At 41.3% G+C, this 20,636-nt stretch overlaps 1 protein-coding gene across 1 annotated transcript in view; it reads left to right on the top strand.

Moving 5' to 3' along the window:
- Positions 1–20,636, top strand: part of GUCY1A2 (guanylate cyclase 1 soluble subunit alpha 2) — a 242,765-nt gene that overhangs the window by 165,088 nt on the left and 57,041 nt on the right. The gene's annotated exons all lie outside the window — the stretch shown is intronic.

Below are 20,636 nucleotides of genomic sequence, written 5' to 3'. Positions count from 1 at the left end.
CAGCCGTGAGCCGCCCGCAAATCGCGGGTTGTGCACAGAAAGAACGGGCAAGCCTTATTACGGCCATTATTTTTAATGAGCCCGGACCGCAGAACACGGCCGTAATAAGGCTTGCCCGTTCTTTCTGCGGTCCGGGCTCCGGGGCCATGCACGGACCGTGAAAACCATGGTCGTGTGCATGGTCCCATAGGAATTAATGGGGCCGCAATTCTCCCGTGGATTTTCGGGGAAATTGCGACCGCAAAAGCACGTTAGTCTAATAAATTCTGCAAAAGACCTGTGGGGTCTAAATGCTCACTATACCCCTCGATAGTTAAACCCTAGATAGGTGTAGTTTTCCAAGTGGGGTCACTTTTGGATGGTTTCCACTGTTTTGGCCTCTCAAGGGCTTTGCAAACGCGACTTGGCACCCGAAAACCATTTCAGCTAAATTTGAGCTCCAAAAGCCAAATAGCACTCCTTCCCTTCTGTGCCCTGCCGTGTGTCCAAACAGCAGTTTATTACCACATATGGCATATTTGCATAATCGGGAGAAAATTGTTTTAGAAATGTTGGAGTTCTTTTTCTCCTTTATTCCTTGTAAAAATTAAAAATGTGTAAGTTTTTTCAGAAAAAAAAGTAGATTTTCACCTTTACAGACTAATTCCAATGAATTCAGCAAAACAACTGTGTGGTCAAAATGCTAACTATACCCCTAGAAAAATTCCTTGAGGGGTGTAGTTTCCAAAATGGGATCACTTTTGGGGTGTTCCCACTGTTTTGGTTCCTCTAGGGCATTGAAAACGCGACATGGCAATGAAAACTATTCCAGCAAAATCAGAAATCCAAAAGGCTCTCCTTGTCTTCTGAGCCCTGCTGTGGGTCCAAACAGCAGTTTTTTACCACATATGGGGTATTGCTGTAATTGGGAGAAATTGCTTTACACATGTTGGTCACTTTTGGGGGGTCTTTACTGTTTTGGAACTACAAGACCTCTTCAAACCTGACATGGTGCCTAAAATATATTTTTTTTAAAAAGGAGGCTCCAAAATCCACTAAGTGCCTGTTTGCTTCTGAAGCCTGTGTTTCAGTCCATAAGCACACTAGCGCACATGTGGGATATTTCTAAAAACTGCAGAACCTGGGCAATAAATATTGAGTGTAATTTCTTGGATAAAACCTTCTGTGGTACAGAAAAAAATGTATTACAAATGCAATTTGGCAAAAAAAAAAAAGTGTGATTTATGGGGACTTTCTAATATATAAGGCCCTCAAAGCCTCTTCAGAACTGAACTGGTCCCTGAAGATATAGCCTTTTGAATTTTTATTGAAAATATGAGAAATTGCTGCTAAAGTTCTAAGCCTTGTAATGTCCTAGAAAAATAAAAGAATGTTCAAAAAACGATGTAAACCTAAAGTAGACATATGGGAAATGTTAACTAGTAACTATTTTGTGTGGTATTACTATCTGTCTTACATGCAGATACATTTAAATTTAGAAAAATGCTAATGTTTGCAAATTTTCTCTAAATCTTGGTGTTGAATTTATTGACCACATTTTTTCACTAACATAAAGTACAATATGTCACAAGAAAACAGTCTCAGAATCACATGGATAGGTAAAAGCATTCCAAAGTTATTTCCACATAAAGTAACACATGTCAGATTTGAAAAAAATCTGACTGTGCGGGTAGGGGTTAAAGAGAAAATAAAGATAAAAGAACATGGCATGTAATGTGGAGTCACACCATGGTAGATGCTGTATTTCCTCCATTCCCCAATTTGAAATAGTGATATGGGAATGAGACACACTTTGCAGTCTGATGCATTGGTGTCTTTGATCCAGAATTATGTCCTTTCGTGACCAGCTGAATTTCCATGTTTAGTTAGAAGGATTTGCCTCTCGGGGGCATGAGTATTACAGTTCCCATGTTTCTCATGTTGAGGCAGATCAGTAAATTTCCACTTCTGAAAGGAACCATGAATTAGGAACTGAAATTAACCCTTACAAACTACAGAAATAAATCTACGGTGTATTTAAAAACATTCTATTACCCTAAAAGCTTTGTTCTCCTTTGCAACCATTTTTCATTGCTCAATCTATCTAAAATATATATATATCAGGAATATCTTCAAATTAAAATATCTTGCTGTTTAGTGTATACAGCTCCTATTCGGACCTTGTTCCATGGATACAGACAAGAAATTATTCCTGTATGTAATCTGAACCTGCAGTTATGCTCCCTTTCATCTGACCACTCTTTTTGTTATCTTATAGACAGTAAAAGCAGGGGCAGATGAAAGTAAGTATAATGTATAACTGCAGAATTAGACTACGCAGACTGTTTTATAGAGACACATATGCCGTTCAGCCATAACATTAAACCACCTGCCTAATATTGAGTTGTTCCCCTTTGTGCCACCAAAACAGCTCTGACCCATCGAGGCATGGACCTCACAAGATCTCTAAATGTGCCCTGTGGTATCTGACACCAAGAAGTTTGAAGCAGATCCTTTAAATAGGATATGTCATGGCACTAAAAACATAAAATTGCAGCCAGACCTGGATTCCTGTCTTTCCCGCGTTTTTTTCAATCTCTCTGCAGGTATTGATTCTCGCGCAATCAGCCCCATTCGTTTTGGCCATCTATATGCAATTTTATGAATAAATTGACAACTAGGCGGTCTCCACCACTCAAAGTCAATGGAGCGTGAGTCAGGCCGCTCTGTCGCATAAAAAAAACAGAACTGGAATCAGAGGGAAGGTAAGGCTGCAATTTAACATTACTGGGGTCATGACAGGTCCTGTTTAAGTCCTGTAGAGATGCGGCCTCCATGTATTGGACACATCCCACAGATCCTCAATTGGATTGAGATCTGGTGAATTTGGAGGCCAAGTCAACACCTTGAACTCTTTTTTCATTTTCCTCAAACCATTCCTGAACAATTTTTTTCACTGTGGCCAGACAAATTATCCTGCTGAAAGAGGCCACTGACATTAGGGGTGTCTGGAATTAAAAAAATGTACACAGCGCCACATGGTGCAAGATAAGCCTGATAGGTGGGGTGATTAAAATATAGGTAAGCAATTGCACTCACCTAAAGTAGTTTGTACTGGCAGGTACAACTTATGAAGTAGGCAGTAGTGGATAAATTGGTTGCAGCCTTCAATATCCAAAAACCGGTATCATGGTTATGGTCCGGCAGTAAATGGTATTAAAACAAAAATGTTATATCCATTTTGAATATATATATATTTTTTTAATATGTATACATTATTTTTTTTTTAATACTGACATTAGGTAACACCATTGCGATTATGGGGTATACTTGGTCTGCAGCAATGTTTTGAGGTGGTAAATGTCAATGTAACATCCACACGAATGCCAGGATCCAAGGTTTTCCTGCAGAACATTCTCAGAACAACACACTGTCGCCATTGGCTTGTTTTCTTCCCATAGTGCATCCTGGTGCCATCTCTTCCACAGGCAAGGGTCAGACACGCACCCGGTCTTCCACCTAATGTAAAAGAAAATGTGATGCATCAGACCTGACCACCTTCTTCCATTGCTCTATGGTTCAGTTATGATGCTCACGTGCCCATTGCAGGCACTTTTGGCAATGAACAGTGTCAGCATGGGCACTCTGAACACTCTGCGGCTAGCAGCAAGCTGTGATGCACTAGCCAGCCGTAACTTTTTCAGCAATTTGTGCTACACTAGCTCTTCTTTGGAATCGGACCAGACGGGCTAGCCTTTGCCCTCCTATGCACATCAATGAGCCTTGAGCACTCATGACCCTGCCGCCGGTTCAACTTCCTTGGACCACTTTTGGTAGGTACTAACCACTACATTCTGGGAACACCCCACAAGACCTGCTGATTTGAAGGTGCTCTGACCCAGTCATCTAGCCATTACAATTTGGCCCTTGTCAAAGTCACTCAGATCCTTACACTTGCCCATTTTTACTTCTTCCAACACATCAACTTCAAGAGCTGACTCTTCACTTGCATCAATGCTATTCACTTCACCTGTCAGTGGTTTTAATGTTATGGATGAACTGTGTATTTAATGTGTTCATGGGGGAGGAGGAACAAAATATTAATTGGCGCCTGTGCCTTTACACTTATGGGAAATGAGGGGCCACATGTTGGGAACCAGGGTTGCACATAATCACCTCATTTAATAGGGCTGTTTCATTTTATAGGTGAAACTTTGTAGATCCCGTGCAGCGACTGGATTAGGCCCCTTATTCACCATTGCCCCCTACAGTGGTACCACCTGTAATGCCATAAAGGCAACCCTGGGTTGTAGAGACCTACAGGATCTATATGTTCATAGGTAGTTTTTTGTTAAAACAAAAGATTTCCATTTGGTCATTGATTGTATTGCTGAAATATTGTTAAGAGAATAAAAACATTTTTGGCTGCAAGTGCTGTCCAAGATTTCAGTTTATCATTTATAATGTGTTTCTCCAACAGAGAGTTGGGAAGCCCTTGTCAAATTGGGTGTTTCGAAGAAAAGTGACATTAATGCAACTTCTGCTAGGAACAAACTTAGATATAACATGTTTCTGCACATTGTAAAAGTCAATGAAAGTGAACCATTGTAGTCTGAACCTGCAGTCATAATCCCATCCACGTGTCCCTACTTCTTGCTAAATTATATTCTATAGGTTAGAAAGAAGTAAGGAATAGATGAGCTGGAAGGGTGTATAACTTAAGGATCAGACTACACAAGGTTTGTTTGTAGTCTGTAACCATGGAGATACATAGTTCTGCATAGAAGCTGTAGACACAAAATATTAGATACTTATTAGAGATTTTTAAACTAAACAAATTGCAAAGTTAATCCATTTATTTATTTTAGTTGCTTTAAAGTATTAGAAAAAAATTGGTTGCAAATGTGAATATACATTTTAAAGTGAACAAACACCTTTTAATTCCATGTAATTTTAAGGTGCAACATTTTGTGCTGATACATTTTTTAATATACCTTTGTAGCAGTCAGAGCTCAATTTTTTTAATACAGAGCGCCAATTCCCCTGTATAGATAAGAAACTGCCTGCAGCCGCCACTAAATAAAACGTAGGATATTACTGTATACTGTTTTATTATTAGATTCAATAAGATGCAATAAGCTGATAAGCTCCCCCTAGTGGTGGCTGCAGGTAGCCAAAATATTAGCCTTTTACTATATATCTATACTGGGGCTTTGGATTTCGATTAGAAAAACAGAACTCCAACCACTATAAAGATATATTGAGAAATTAATCTGCACATAATTTTTGTATTTGTATTAAAAAAAATTGTGTTTATGGGAGGACATTCATGTCAAGACAATTTTAATTGGAATTTTATAGGTCTTGTCTTTTATTCTTATGTATTTGTTGGTTTTCATACTTATATGTGTTCATCTTTCAAGGCAGTAACACATTATTATGTTTGTGTCTGTGACAAACAACTGTTTGCCTTGGTGGCAATTGTGTTTAGTTTCATATACCAGTTGTATGCCCTTGGCATTCATATCGCATGGTATTGCAACTTGCAGAGATCAGCAGCTTGCTTGCAATCTGTTTTCTAGGTTATCCAAAGAATTTCAATATCCAGAGTTTGCAGACCATCTGGAGAAAGTCACTTGATGTAAGATATTCACATTGGTGTTCTAGGCGGTGTTGATGGCACAAGCTGCACTGGGATACACGCAACCAAAGTTAGGTACAGGAAGATATAGGACTATAGATGTATAAGTTGTAAGCCGCTAGACAATATGCACTTCTCATATTCAAACTGCCGGAAACATTTGTATATAAGGAAAGTTTAAATACTATATTTTCTGAATTGTTTCATAATTCTTATATTTTATAATTATTTCTTAAATTCGGATTAATTTGTCACATTTCAGCCGTACACATTTACTGTTATTCCTCATATATTATGTAGAGCGGTGAATGTTGGTGCATAACACTGGCAGTCCATTAATTTCAGCGGGAAAGTGTAATGCTTTATCTCCACTGCGGTGGCGCTGCTGGGTTCTGTGCTGAGTACAGATGATCGCTGGGGTCCTTGTAGTGGGGCACCCTGGTGATCTAACAAAAAGGCATTGGCTAACCTATTTAACACTGTGAGTGAGGCTCCATGCACACGACCGTAATTTTCATTCGTAAATACGGAATCCGTAATTACGGATGAAATTGAGCACCCATTCATTTCTGTTGGCTACGGACACCTTTCTGTGTATGTACGATGTGTGTCCGGGCCGTAGAAATGATTAGCATAATATAGAACATGTCCTATTCTTTTCCACAATATGGGCGCTTCTGCAATTGCGGACGGCTACAGATGTGTATCCGTAGCCATCGGATACGTATTTGCAGGACAGTCAAAACTATTACGGTCATGTGCATGAGGCCTTAGTATTGTGCACAAAAAAGGATTAATAACACATTCAGCTCTGCTACATTAATTTAGCAGCCAATATGAACATGTGTTTGTAAATTAAAAAAACTACTCCTCCTCTACATCCCAAGATCAGCAATCAGAGATCAATATGTCATACGGAATAGATTAGACCAGGGGTCTCAAACTCGGCCGGGTAAGTGGGCCGCATATAGAAAAAATGGGAAGTTGACGGGCCGCATTACTTTCAAATTTGATACAATACAAAATTATTATTAATCAATTAGTTATTTGAACTACAATAACACTATATTACTATAATAATAATTCTACATTACTACAATACTACATTACTATAATACTAATACTACATTACTACAATACTACATTACTATAATACTAATACTACATTACTACAATACTACATTACTATAATAATACCGCTAGGTTTAAAATTTGATGCTACCTCAGTGCCTTCTGTGGATGCTGCCGCAGTGCCCTCGGTGGATGCTGCCGCAGTGCCCTCGGTGGATGCTGCCGCAGTGCCCTCGGTGGATGCTGCCGCTGTGCCCTCTGTGGATGCTACCCCTGTGCCCTCTGTGGATGCTGCCGCAGTGCCCTCGGTGGATGCTACCGCAGTGCCCTCTGTGGATGCTGCCGCAGTGCCCTCTGTGGATGCTGCCGCAGTGCCCTCTGTGGATGCTGCCGCAGTGCCCTCTGTGGATGCTACCTCAGTGCCCTCTGTGGTTGCTGCCGCAGTGCCCTCTGTGGATGCTGCCGCAGTGCCCTCTGTGGATGCTGCCTCAGTGCCTTCTGTGGATGCTGCCGCAGTGCCCTCGGTGGATGCTGCCGCTGTGCCCTCTGGATGCTGCCGCTGTGCCCTCTGTGGATGCTGCCGCAGTGCCCTCGGTGGATGCTGCCGCTGTGCCCTCTGTGGATGCTGCCGCAGTGCCCTCTGTGGATGCTGCCGCAGTGCCCTCTGTGGATGCTGCCGCAGTGCCCTCTGTGGATGCTGCGACAGAGTCCTCTGTAGATGCTGCCACAGTGCCCTCTGTAGATAATGCAGACAAAGAATGGACACAGGCAGCACTTCCAAAAAGAGCAAGAGCTATTTATTCACCCATGCGACGTTTCAGTCCAACTGGACTTTTTTCAAGCATAAAAACACACATCAAGTCATAAGTATATAAAGGCTTGCAAAGCCCAATTGAAATTAAACAGTGATTAAGACAAAATCCAATATAAAATTGATGATACAAAAACAAAATACAGTATTAAAGATAAATATGAATGCCAGTGTACATGTGAATATACAAAGTGATAAATAAGGGACTAGTACAGAAAAAAGACAGTCCTAGGTACATTAAAGTGTTAATGACATAATGACTCACCCAGATGTATATAATAAAAACATTCAAAGTTGTCAATAGCATTCAATAAAATAAAATATTGTTTCGTTTTCTGCTATTGACAACTTTATATACTTATGACTTGATGTGTGTTTTTATGCTTGAAAAAAGTCCAGTTGGACTGAAACGTCGCATGAGTGAATAAATAGCTCGTGCTCTTTTTGGAAGTGCTGCCTCTGTCCATTCTTTGTCTGCTTGATATCCAGGACCGCGGACCAGGTCTTATTGAGGCGTGCACCCACTTGCAGTCCAGTGCTGTGGAATCTTTTCGTTCTCTGTAGATAATGCAACACACCCCTAGATAAGGCCACAGTGCCCTCTGTAGATAATGCAACACACCCCTAGATAAGGCCACAGTGCCCTCCGCAGATGCTACCACAGTGATGTCAGGGTCTTGCCCAGAGCTGGAGTCCCGGAGCAGAGCCGCTTATAGCACTCAAACTACAGTAGATTTGTGACTGCAGCTCTGGATTTGTTTGGAGTATGGGACCTGATGTTACAGTACAGTTGTGACTGCAGCACTGGATGTGACTGGAGTATAGGACGTGATGTTACAGCAGAGTTATGACTGCAGCTCTGGATGTGGCTGGAGTATAGCACATTATATAATAGTAGAGTTGTGACTGGAGCTCTAGATTTGTTTGGAGTATAAGACAAGATGTTTGCATCTGCATCTACTGATCTTGCAGTAGAGTTGTGAGTGTAGCTGTGGATGTCTCTGGAGTATAGTACATGATGTTACAGTAGAGTTGTGAGTGCAGCTCTGGATGTGACTGGAGTATAACATGTTACAGTAGAGTGGTGACTGCAGCTCTGGATGTGACTGGAGTAAAGTACATGATATAATAGTAGAGTTGTGAGTGCAGCCTGGGATTCCAGCTCTGCTCCTGACATCACTGTCCATATATGTATATACAGAGATATCAGGGGCAACCACAGAGCTGGAGTCCCGGGCAGAGCGCTAGTAGAGCGCTAGTAGGCTCTTCCTGGGACTCCAGCTGTGCTCCTGACATCACTGGGACTCCTGCTCTGGGGAAGCCACTGACATCATTGTCGATGTATGGACAGCGATGTCAGAGGCTTCCCCAGAGTCCCGGAACAGAGCCGATAATAGCGCTCTGCCCGGGACTCCGCTCTGGGGAAGACCCTGACACACTGTCCATATATGGACAGCGATGTCAGTGAATTCCACAGAGTCCCGGAGCAGAGCCTGTACTAGCGCTCTGCCCAGGACTCCTCTCTGGGGAAGACCCTGACACACTGTCCATATATGGGCAGCGATGTCAGGGAATTCCACAGAGTCCCGGAGCAGAGCCGATACTGCTTTTACTATTTATTGTATTATTATAATTTTTCATGTACAGTGTCATTTTTTGATATGGACCATTTTGAAAGTTAATGAAGAAATCCATTCGGCAGTCAAAGCACAGACATGATCTCTATGACTTTAATTGTCTCATTAGGAATTTGCGAGAAAGTGGTTAGATACCAATTAGCCATAAAACAATTTGCATCTAAAATGCTAGAGGTTGTAATTAGGATGTCCAGGAGTCAATAATAATTAGCAGCATCCAAAAATAAAATCAATGGACAGCAGAAGAAAAAAATCTGAGTTTAACCCTATTAGAACCCATTGCTGCTGGAACTTGGCTGTTCATTTAATCAAAGGTAGGCCACAGTTTTGTCCACTGCTACATAGTTAGTACGGTTGAAAAAAGACACATGTCCATCATAATTTCTACACATAGGAGCTAATATTTTTTCTATCTAGGAAATTATCTAAGCCTTTTTTTACAGCCATCTACTGTCCCTGCTGTGACAGCTCTTGCGGTGACTATTCCATAGATTCACAGTTCTCACAGTAAAGAGGGCTTGTCGCCTCTGCAGGTTGAACCTTTTTTTCTCCAGACGGAGATTGAATAGAATGTCACCATATTTTTTGTATGCGCCATTAATATATTTATATAAGTTAATCATGTTCCCCCTTAGTCGTCTCTTTTCAAGGCTAAATAGGTTTAATTCTTTCAATCTTTCCTCATAACTTAGATTCTCCATGCCCCTTATTAGCTTCGTTGCTCTTCTTTGTATTTTTTCCAACTCCAGGGCATCTTTTCTATGAACTGGAGCCCAGAACTGAACTGCAAATTCTAGATGAGGCCTCACTAATGCTTTGTAAAGTGGTAAAATTACATCCCTGTCCCGTGAGTCCATGCCTCTTTTAATACACGACAATATCTTGCTGGCCCTTGAAGCAGCTGATTGACATTGCATGCTGTTATTTAGTTTATGATTTACAAGTACACCCAGATCCTTCTCAACAAGTGACTTCCCCAGTGTGGCTCCCCCTTTACATTTATCTACATTAAACTTAATTTGCCAAGTGGACACCCAAACAGTTAGTGTGTCCAAATCCGCTTGCAATTTACGAACATCTTCCATAGACTGAACAATACTACATAGCTTGGTGTTATCTGCAAAAATAGAAGTAGTGCTATTAATCCCATCCTCTATATCATTAATAAATAAGTTGAATAATAGTGGTCCCAGCACGGAACCCTGGGGTACACCACTTATAACCGGGGACCATTCAGAGTAGGAATCATTGACCACAACTCTCTGGATACGGTCTTTGAGACAATTCTCAATCCAATTATAAACGATACTTTCTAAACCTATAGTCCTTAATTTACTCATTAGACGTCTATGAGGGACAGTGTCAAATGCCTTTGCAAAGTCCAAAAACACTCTATCCACAGCGGCCCCTCTGTCTAGGCTTTTTACAGAAGGTGTAAGCCATGTGGGGTTTAATTTTAGTCGTTTATACTTGTTACCTATAGGAATAAATTTTGCACTATAATTATACAAAGTAGATTTTAAAATCTCCCATTTATCATTTGTACCATTATTTGACGTTACTTGTACCCAGTCTATATCCTGAATTGCAGCCCTCATCCTGGGGAAATTGGCCTTCTTAAAATTAAGTGGTTTTTCCCTCCCAGCCTGCGTTTGTTTTTTACAGTATAGATAAAATATAACTATATTGTGATCACAGTTACCGAGGTTTTCACGAACATTGACATTCCCAACAAAATATGCATTATTAAAAATGACCAGATCCAACAGAGCTTCACCTCTAGTCGGGTCTTCCACAAACTGGCCCATAAAATTTTCCTGCAACAGGTTGAGGAAATTTCTCCCCTTTGCAGTTGAAGCCGAACCATGACACCAATTAATATCCCTGTAATTAAAATTTCCCATTCTCACTACTGTCCCCCCCCCCTGTGCAGCCTGATCCCTCTGTTTATATAGCTGATCATCTATCTCCTAAGTTATATTGGGGGGGGGGGGTCTATAGATTACACCAAAAATAATTTTTTCAGTGTTACCTCCCTTTTTAATTCCACCCACAAGGTTTCAATCTCCTCACAATCTTCACCCACTATTGTCTCTTTCACACTCGCCTTCATATCACTTCTCACATACAGATATACACCACCGCCTTCATATCACTTCTCACATACAGACATACACCACCGCCTTCATATCACTTCTCACATACAGACATACACCACCACCGTCATATCACTTCCCACATACATACAGACATACACCACCGCCTTCATATCACTTCTCACATACAGATATACACCACCGCCTTCATATCACTTCTCACATACAGACATACACCACCGCCTTCATATCACTTCTCACATATAGACATACACCACCGCCTTCATATCAACAGTCTAGAATTTTTAGGCTAGGTTAATTTTACCAGTGAGAGATAGATTATATAAAAAAAAAAAACACAAAATCACATTGTCAAAATTATATATATTTATTTGCATTGTGCACAGAGAAATAAGTATTTGATCCCTTTGGCAAACAAGACTTAATACTTGGTGGCAAAACCCTTGTTGGCAAGCACAGTAGTCAGACGTTTTTTGTAGTTGATGATGAGGTTTGCAGACATGTTAGATGGAATTTTGGCCCACTCCTCTTTGCAGATCATCTGTAAATCATTAAGATTTTGAGGCTGTCGCTTGGCAACTCGGATCTTCAGCTCCCTCCATAAGTTTTCGATGGGATTAAGGTCTGGAGACTGGCTAGGCCACTCCATGACCTTAATGTGCTTCTTTTTGAGCCACTCCTTTGTTGCCTTGGCTGTATGTTTCGGGTCATTGTCGTGCTGGAAGACCCAGCCACGAGCCATTTTTAATGTCCTGGTGGAGGGAACGAGGTTGTCACTCAGGATTTGACAGTACATGCCTCCATCCATTCTCCCATTGATGCGGTGAAGTAGTCCTGTGCCCTTAGCAGTGAAACACCCTCAAAACATAATGTTTCCACCTCCATGCTTGACAGTGGGGACGGTGTTCTTTGGGTCATAGGCAGCATTTCTCTTCCTCCAAACACGGTGAGTTGAGTTAATGCCAAAGAGCTCAATTTTAGTATCATCTGACCACAGCACCTTCTCCCAATCACTCTCAGAATCATCCAGATGTTCATTTGCAAACTTCAGACGGGCCTGTACATGTGCCTTCTTGAGCATGGGGACCTTGCGGGCACTGCAGGATTTTAATCCATTATGGCGTAATGTGTTACCAATGGTTTTCTTGGTGACTGTGGTCCCAGCTGCCTTGAGATCATTAACAAGTTCCCCCCGTGTAGTTTTCGGCTGAACTCTCACCTTTCTCAGGATCAAGGATACCCCACGAGGTGAGATTTTGCATGGAGCCCCAGATCGTTGTCGATTGACAGTCATTTTGTATGTCTTCAATTTTCTTCACACTACAGCCAAGACTAAGGACGGTGCCTCGTCCGAAACGCGTAGGCTAACAGGATCATTTTTTCCTTCTATCCACACACCGAGACCATACTACAATGGACTTTTTAACGCAATTTAATTAAACTTGGAAAAATATTTTTTCTATTTTACTTCTACCCAAGCGCTGGACCACATTTCCTCTGCTACTTCTGTTCAATTTTCTTACTATTGCACCAACAGTTGTCTCCTTCTCACCCAGCGTCTTACTTATGGTTTTGTAGCCCATTCCAGCCTTGTGCAGGTCTATGATCTTGTCCCTGACATCCTTAGAAAGCTCTTTGGTCTTGCCCATGTTGTAGAGGTTAGAGTCAGACTGATTAATTGAGTCTGTGGACAGGAGTCCTTTATACAGGTGACCATTTAAGACAGCTGTTTTTAATGCAGGCACCAAGTTGATTTGGAGCGTGTAACTGGTCTGGAGGAGGTTGAACTCTTAATGGTTGGTAGGGGATCAAATACTTATTTCTCTGTGCACAATGCAAATAAATATATATAATTTTGACAATGTGATTTTCAGTTTTTTTTTAAAATATAATCTATCTCTCACTGGTAAAATTAATCTAGCCTAAAAATTCTAGACTGTTCATGTCTTTGACAGTGGGCAAACTTACAAAATCAGCAAGGGATCAAATACTTATTTCCTTCACTGTATACCACTGCCTTCATATCACTTCTCACATACAGACATACACCACCGCCTTCATATCACTTCCCACATACAGACATACACCACCGCCTTCATATCACTTCTTACATACAGACATACACCACCGCCTTCATATCACTTCTCACATATAGACATTCACCACCTCCTTCATATCACTTCTCACATACAGACATACACCACCGCCTTTCCTATTTGTCCTGTCTTTCCAAAACAGTGTAAAACCCTGTCGATTTACAGCCCAGTCATGAGAAGAGTCCGGCCATGTTTCAGCAACACCAACTATATCTATATGTTCCTCCAGTACCAAGGCCTCCAGCTCCCCCATTTTGCTTGCTAGACTTCTGGCATCTGTGAATATACACTTTAACGTGCAATTCAAATTGTCACGTTTGGCATCAGAAATGTGATTATTAGACATTATTTGGACATTTTTGTTTTCATTGCTGTTTTGTAACGAAAGGATCTCCTTATCCTGTTGTCTAGTCTTCTTCCCACAGTCTATTTCTTCCCCCACCAATATAGTCTGACCCCTCTCTAACCTGACTACCCCTTTATTTTCTACATTGACCTCCCACCACAGCTAAAATTCTCTCCCCAGCACAGCGGACCCCCTTCCATTTAGGTGCAAATAATCCGCAGAATACAGTTTGTACCCCAATGAAAAGTGAGCCCAGTGCTCTAGGAACCCAAAGCCTACTCCTCTACACCAAGACTTAAGCCATGCAATTTAACTCCCTGAGCTCCCACTGTCTTTCCTGTGATGCACATGGCACAGGCAGTATTCCTGAGAATACTACCTTCCCTTCAGCTTGTAGCCTAGTTCTTTAAAATTATTCTTAAGGCTCCTCCACCTACCATTTATTCTGTTGTTGATTCCCACATGGACCACGACAGCTGGATGATCAGCAGCCCCTCCCAGTAATTTATCTACCCGTTCCACAACATGCCGAACCCTGGCAACAGGGAGACAGCAAACCATTCGATTGATGCGGTCTTGGTGACCAATTATTCTATCCGTCTTCCTGGTTATAGAATCCCCTACAACTACTAATTGCCTTTCCTTACCATGTTACCCCAACCAATTGCAGTAATTGCCCTTATGTGACCTGGAAATTGTATCTGATTAAAGGGGTCTTATCATAGATACAACCCCTTTTTAAAAAGAAGTTGGCCTCTCTCACCCCGGCTATCAGCTGTTATAACTGGGGAAGCAGTGGCCGCTACAGGGTAAATGTATTGTTACATGCTGACCATTCAAATGAATGACCGTCCATGTAATGCAAGTATGCGGCGGGTCCGCCAGAGCTGGAACCAAGCAGGGGACCCTCCTCTATGATCTCCACATGCCCTAATAGGGTATATGGACAGGGGTTGTCCTGATGGGGCCAATTCTTTAATTAATGCCCTTGAAGAACCAGTCAGGTGACTTATGCAGCCCTTTCTGAAAATAGCATATAATAGAGGGAGAGATGGTCATCTCTGTGATATAAAGGTTTATGTGATTTGGTGCATTATTTCTCAGTAAAAAGCAGAAAAAGTTCTGACAGGACTCCTATAAAAGACAGTGTAAGTCCTGCTTGCCCCGCCCACACAGTCTGATTGACAGTCTTCTCTGTACACACTGATACAAGGAAAGCTGTCAATCACTGTCTGTGGGCGGGGCAAGCAGGACTCTGATTGACCTATATTAGTGTGTTTCTCCTTGGAGTCCTGTCGGGATTTTCTCTGCATTTTCCTCAGAAATCCTTCTTCAAATCAAATAAGCCTATATATCATGAAACCCAGCATGTATCCCTCTGTCATACGCTGCCTTCAGATAGGATAGTATAAATCACCTGACAGGTTTGCTTTATCATCTTGAACATTCTGCTGATTAGAGGGGTTCCTGGGAGTCGTCGGGGGTCCTAGGAGAGGCCATCAATATTTAATTTGTAAATGCAATTAACCTCAATATCATATTTATTTCACATCATAGGAAATATATTAATTTGTTCATCAGGGTCCTCACAGTTAAAACCTTGTGGTCCAAGGTTTTAACTTGATAACATCAGGGTCCATGAGGTCCAGCTATGGAGAACCCCATCTGAGGTTAATAGTGGAGCAGATCATTTGCAGTTGGTTTTTAGTTCACAAATAATCTATTAGTCATTATTTATAATATGTCCTGTGTGTGAAATAGTAACAGGAGAGTTTACGACAAAATTTAAAAGGGAAGTGCATTTGCTTTGTATAGAGGGAGAACGGGCCCCTTAAAATGATTTGCCATGGCTTGGCCATGGCACCTCAATCCGACCTTGAATAGCTGAGTCAGGTTCTCTATTGATCACAGAAGCTCCCTTGTTATAAATATTGGTGGTGGTCCTAACTAAGGTGGTGGTCCTAACTAAGGTGGTGGTCCTAACTCAGAGGTTATGGTGTACCAGTATCTATGTTATGTTCAGCTTTTCCTTTTAAGGAATCCACATTTATACCTCTTATATTATACTTTTATACTTGTAAATGATGCTAGAAATGTTTAAGAATGCTACAAAAAATGAATTAAAGAAATTTAACATTTTTAAATAACCATGGACTTTCGAAATGGGGAAACGTGGGAATATTCAGTGGCTGGGTTTCATTTTCCTGAGTTTTATTGTGTTTACATTGAGGTGTGTCCTACAGGAGCATTTAAAGGTCAAATCTCCCAACTCCAACTCATATTTGTGCACAATTTAGTCCATACTTGCCAGCTTTTGAGAAGTGTTACCAGGGAGATTCCGAGAATTGATGTACAAAGCCTCAAGCGATTTGCGCCACACAAAATTTTGGAACATATGCCCCACCCATTCAAGGTAAGCCCAACCTACACCATTTGAATCACAAATAAAGAGTATAACCAGCTAGATCAAACCCTAAAAGGAATACAGACCCCAGAACAGACCCCTAAACAAATACAGACATCTTAGACCAGACCCCCTAAACAAATACAGACATCAGACCTGACCCCCTAAACACAGAACCAAACCAGACCCCCTAAACAAATAGACACCTTAAGCTAGACCCACTAAACAAATAGGGACCCGAAACCAGACCCCTTAGCCACATACACCTTAGACCAGACACTCTAAAGAAATACAGACCCCAGACCAGACCCACTGAACCAATACAAACCCCAATTTAGCCCCTCTAAGCAAATACAGAGTGCTTACACCACTGTTCACAAATAGCATATGGGCCCATTGTTCTCCAACTCCTAATAGCTCTCTAGAAAATGTTTCATTGTGATCCATGGGCATCATAAGCATAGTTTATTTCATGCCATCAAGAAGCTCTAGTAGAAGTGCTGTTATTTTTATGTTAGTGTGGCGGTGAGCCCCCTTGCCAACAGAGCCCCTGTGCAGCTGCACAGGTAGCACATATGGTACATCTGTCCCTGGTCTGTTATATATTAAGGGCACAAGTTGCTTCGATATTCACCCAACATTTGGCCAACTCACCATGGATGTTTGAATACACGGTCATCAAGTGTCTACCCTCTAAAAACGAATCTATAAAAACGTGATGTAGTTAAGAATTTAGTTTCTGCTTTAATAATTAGCTTCTGGCAACAGATCTTCTTAATCATCCAGTTATATCTCCAAGTCTCATTACAGCCCACAATTGATTATTGTGAATAAATATTTGGAAAGGATCTGTATACTGATCCTTTTCATCTATATATGTTTTGCCTGTCTATTTTTTTGCCAGGAATAAATAAAAACAGTGGGAAAAGAGCAGTAGATCAGATTTTTCCCAGAATACTCGAGAGCTTGCCAACGTTCCGAATCATTAAGTTGTATAAAATGCCCTGAGGTCTGTTGAGAACTATTGCTTCTTAATTAGGCTCTCAGGGAAATCGTTAAGATTTATAACTGAGGCACCAAGGTCTTTAAAGAAAGGACTCTGCCAGAAGAACAGATCCGATAAATCCCTACGGTGAATACTTAAAGCAATCCCAGCGTACAGAAGATGGGAATTCCAAAAGTTGTGTAGCTGCACTTCCCTTATTTAGTATGCAAGGCGATCCATTGAAGAGGAACTATTGTATATCATATTACTGAAAGAGCAATGTGTCATGTAAGATTAATTATTACAATTCATGACAATCCATTAATTGGTTCCTGACGTGCACTTTCCTAGTACAAGTGGTAGCTAATAATAATGACTGCCATGTTGTCTGAGAGCTAGTAGAGCGTTGTGTAAGTAAATGACCGATGATCTGTTGTGTACAACGGGCTCCTACCAGAATATACAGTATTGTTCTAGTATCTTCTTGATTTATTATTATAGTCCAACAACCATGTACAGAATACAGTAGCATAAACAGAGAACTAATATTAATAAATGTATTACTTCTATCAATATATTTTATCTTGATCTAAATTGTGGTCTTATGCTAAATTTGCCCAATTGACATACTATTAACGCTGGTGAAATGTGACACCAATGGAGAAACTTTGACAATATTAAAATGACGAGTAGGCTAGGACACATTTCACTTCAGTACAGCATTAAAATGGTTGTTTCATGAAGACAAACCCCGTCCATATGTCATATTACGGCTAATGAACATCATAGAGGGGGTCCCCTGCTCAGGATCCCCTTTATGAGCCAGAACGGGGAGCCGCTCTTAACGAGCCCTTCCCATCCTGGCGGTCTCGAGCCTTGAATTACAAAACCGGCCATTCATCTGAATGGCCACCATGTAATACTACATTTCCCCTGCAGTGGCCGCTGCAGGGAAAATGCCTGGCTGGCCGCGGCTTCCCCCGGCAAAATAAGCTGTTTGACCAGGGTGTCAGGAGCAGGAACTGGGGTGTTTAGCTGACTGCCTCAGGGGCCACTTTGTGAAATGGGTTTTCCTCTAATAATGCGACTCCTTTAACTAGAAGAATATGCTGAATTTACACTGTGGTGGCGCTGCTAGGAAATTGAGCACTTATGACCAGTTTTCCACACAGAAACAGCTGATCGCTGGGGTTCTTAGCAAGGGGACACTTTGTAATCTTCTTATAGTCAAGGAAGCCTTCTGACAGGTAGATATTGTCCAAAGTTGGCAACCTCTTCAAGAACATCTCTCCAAATTTTCGTAAAAAAATAAGTTTTTAGCTTCAGTGTATTTCGAATTATTTAACAGTGTCCTACGAGGTACTCACACGTTCTGCATTATCACTGCTTTTATTTAAAGAATAAAGTTGTCCAATACCCATACCGTTCAAGAGGAAGAGTAACTGTCGCCTTACACTTAATTCTTGGTGGCATCTCCTTTGGCAGCAATCATTTCCATTTCCCTTTCACATGGCTATTGAGGACATTTTTCCCCTCTTCTTTGCACATCTGCATTAGTTCAGTCACATTGGTAGGTTTTCATGCATTCACTGACCTTTTCAGGTTCTGCCACAGTAACTCTATTTTGTTTAAATCAAGATTTTAACTAGACCAATCCAATTCATTTGTATTTTCCCAAATTTTTGATCCAACTATTGTTTTTTGTTTTACACCACTGTCTATTACTATTTGGCATCAGCTTGCAAATATATGATCAGAAGATATATATAATATATGATCAGAAGGTATATATAATATATGATCAGCTTTTGAAGAGTTTTGGAGCAGAAGTCATGGTTCCTCTATTAATGACAAGTAGCAGACCATTCCCTCACATCACAATATCATGTAGGGTCCAACCTTTTTCTTCAGCTCGTAGATCACCTAGGTGTGTCACTTCTTTTCCGGTTCTATTCATGGGCTTCCCAAAAAAAAAGTGGTCACTGTGCCATTGGAATATTTTAGTCAGGTCATCCACTCCAACGGCTTTCATTGTGTGTCAGTTAACCTTAGAAATTCCTTTGTAACCTCTTGTAGACTAATACATTTTCAATTTTCTTTGATTGTAGTATAATATGTTTTTGTTGTAACTACTCCACTTGCTTAAATCAAGCCTTGTGTGTGATCAGTAAAATGAATATCATTATCAATTAAACTCATCTACAGTGATCACATGGAGATATTTTTCATACCGTACAAAAACACAGTTTTTTCATTCAAAAAAAATAATACCCGTTGGTCAGGCAGACCAGTTGGTTGATTTTTCACATGGGGGCTATTGGAGTTGATTTGTGAAAAATTGGGGTAAAAATATTGTGCCATTTGGCTAGTAGGATTCCTGAGAAAATACAGTTATGAGTCAGCTGTGTTCATGAGGGAAGTCGTTCGTCCCCCCGTCTCTCTCTGCGGTGACTGACAAGCTTCTGTGTATGCCTGTATAGGCGGCGGGGCGAGGCGGGAAGCATATGAAGCTAATAGAGCTACTTTAAGTGGGCTCCAGCTCTGATATTAAATGCAGTTACGAAAGGCGACCAGTGCCACAGTTTCAGAAACAATGTTATGGGGAAGTGGTTTGTAACCAAGTTTCCAGGTCTTGAAAAGCTATAACTCCCAGCTTGCACTGACAGTCTTAGGTTGGTAGTTGTAGTTATGCAAACATTAGAGCGCCGCAGGTTACAGATGACTGCTAAAGAGGACCTTGTAGTCTGTCTTTTTAGGGCTTGTCCACACGTAGCGGAATTGCTGCGTATTTTCCGTCCTGAATTGCGGATGGAAAATACACAGCAGAATACAGTAGCAGCAAAGTGGGTGAGATCCAACAAATCTCATCCATACGCTGTATAAAATGTCGGAATTTTTCGTGCCGCAGCATGCCTTTCCCATTCCTTGGTTAAACTTGATGGACATGTGTCTTTTTTCAACCGTACTAAGGCCTCATGCACACGACCGTAAAAACACCCGTTATTGCGGGTCGTAATTACGTCCCGCAATAACGGGCCCATAGACTTCTGTTAGTCACGGGTACCTTCCCGTTTTCTCACGGGAAGGTGCCCGTGCCGTTAAAAAAATAAAACATGTTCTATTTTTTCATTTTACGGGCCGTGCTGCTATACTTTATAATGGCAGAACGGCTCGCAAAAGCAGCCGGCTGCCCGTGGCCGCCCGTGCCCGGCCGTGCTCGTAATTACGAGTCGTAATTACGAGCACGGTCGTGTGCATGAGGCCTCACTATGTAACTATGTAAATTCCTGCTGCGGAAAGTGGACTAAATTACTGCGTTTTTCAGAGGATGTCACCACCTCCTAACATTGTGAAAAACGGCGCAAAATCCGCACCATTTTCTGCATTAAAAACGCAAGAAATGGTGCGTTTTTTCCGCAGCGGAATTCCTGCTAATTTCTGCGGAATTGCTGCAAACATTTTCTGCAGCAATTCCATTCCATGTGGACAAGCCCTAAGCAATACATTTAAGCAAAAAACTAGATAAAGAGGAAGAAATTCAGAATTGAC

The sequence above is a fragment of the Rhinoderma darwinii genome, chromosome 2 (assembly GCF_050947455.1).
Source record: "Rhinoderma darwinii isolate aRhiDar2 chromosome 2, aRhiDar2.hap1, whole genome shotgun sequence".
In the NCBI taxonomy this organism is placed as follows: domain Eukaryota; kingdom Metazoa; phylum Chordata; class Amphibia; order Anura; family Rhinodermatidae; genus Rhinoderma; species Rhinoderma darwinii.
This window is presented reverse-complemented; position numbering and strand designations above follow the sequence as displayed.